The following is a 1,892-nucleotide window of genomic DNA, read 5'->3' as shown; positions in this document are numbered from 1 at the left end:
CTACATCGAATGGGTCAACTCGAGCCTAACCTAGAAATAAATCTAACCTAGCCTAACCTAACATAACCTCACGAAACACAATTAAACTGATTGTGTTGTCCCATTTTGTTTGCGGTACCGTTTCATTCAGCTTCGGCTTAACCTACATAGAGGTTTAACCTATCCTAACCTAACAAAACCTAGCCTAACCTAACCGATTACGCTGGCAACCCTGTTCTTGCGTACTTTCATATTTTGACATTAATAGCAGTAAATGTCTGGAGTTTCGTAACCGCTTGTTGCTAGCATTATTCGCCTGTGTCTGAAACCAGGGCACCTCCACGTGGTGACGGTGGGCAACGGATCCACATTGGCTGAGTCCCTGGGCAAACGGCGTTCATGCCGTCATGGCAGACACAGATAAAAAGTGTATTACGATGCAGGGAAAAAACCCAGTATCGGCGTCTGGTCAGGATGAGAAAGCGGGCTCTCCGACGTCGTCATCATGCAACCGTAGCTCTTCATCAATGGATCGCTTGGTTGGTGTAGAGTCTCATGCTACAAGGAAAAAAACCGCAAGCATTTCTCAATCGCATGCCTGCATGAATAGCTCAGATTCATTCTGATGATTCCGATTAAAATGACGAAAAAGATGACGAATATGGCGTGCATAAAATGAAATTGAAGGTTCCAATATTAGTGTCGCAACTAGAACTGAATGATTTTATTAGAGATCTTGGATTACCGAAAGACGGCGCTGAATTTGCCGCTTCATTTCTAAAAAGAAGAAATCTTTTAGAGCCAAAGACAAAAGTTTCATTTTATCGCAACAGGTACAAAGAATTCAGAAAGTTTTTCGTTAAAGACTAAGAGACGTCTTTGGTGTACTGCACTGACATTAACAGACTAATGAACCACTTGAAGAAAAATGTGTACAGAGACGAAGAATGGCGACTTTTCATTGATTCGTCAAAACGCAGCATTAAGGCTGTTTTACTGCATAACACCAATACTTACGCTCCCATCCCTATAGCTAACTCAACGGTATTCAAAGAAGAATATAACAATGTTAAAATGCTTCTTGAAAAAGTTAATTACACGAATCACAAATCGCAAATATGTGGTGATCTCAAAATCATAACAATGATATCAGGCCAACAATCCGGTTTCACGAGAGAGCCATGCTTTATATGCCTGTGGAATAGCAGAGATCGAGCCAATGATTACAGCAAAAAACATTGGCCTTTAAAAGATTCATTCAAACCTGGTTCTCATAATATCATCAACCGAAGCCTCGTTGATCCAGAAACAATTTTACTACCACCCGTTAGACAAAGATGGACAATGCTATAAGTATATATCCCTTAAATTTGCTAATGTTTCAGACGCTAAATTGAAAGAAGGAGTCTTTGATGAACCACGGATTCGAATATTGACAAGAGATACTAATTTCGTGAGCCACATGAAGAAAATTAAAATGGACGCTTGGGAAAGTTTTAAAGCAGTAAACGCAAATTTCCTCGGTAACAAAAAAAGTCCAGACTACGAGAATATTGTTGAGAAAATGATAAGAAACTACAAAAAGTTAGGCTGCTTGATGAATTTAAAACTTCACTTTCTAGATTCCCATCTGGATAAGTTTTTAGAAAATGTTGGTGATTTCAGCGAAGAACAAGGGGAACGTTTTCATTAAGACATGAAAGTGATGGAACAACGATTACAGGGTAGATGGGACGAGGTCATGATGGCTGATTTTTGCTGGATGTTGAAAAGGGAAGCGAATATAGGTCTTAAACATAAGCGTAAACCTTTGCATCTAAATTTTTAACCACCTGTAGTACAATGAAATGAATTTTATTGTGTTACAACGGGAACACTTAAGTTAAGTTGTGTTGCGTTAAGCAAAATTTCGT

This window comes from Belonocnema kinseyi, chromosome 5, assembly GCF_010883055.1.
Source record: "Belonocnema kinseyi isolate 2016_QV_RU_SX_M_011 chromosome 5, B_treatae_v1, whole genome shotgun sequence".
In the NCBI taxonomy this organism is placed as follows: domain Eukaryota; kingdom Metazoa; phylum Arthropoda; class Insecta; order Hymenoptera; family Cynipidae; genus Belonocnema; species Belonocnema kinseyi.
The sequence above is the reverse complement of the archived record's forward strand: the minus strand, read 5'-3'. Positions refer to the sequence as shown.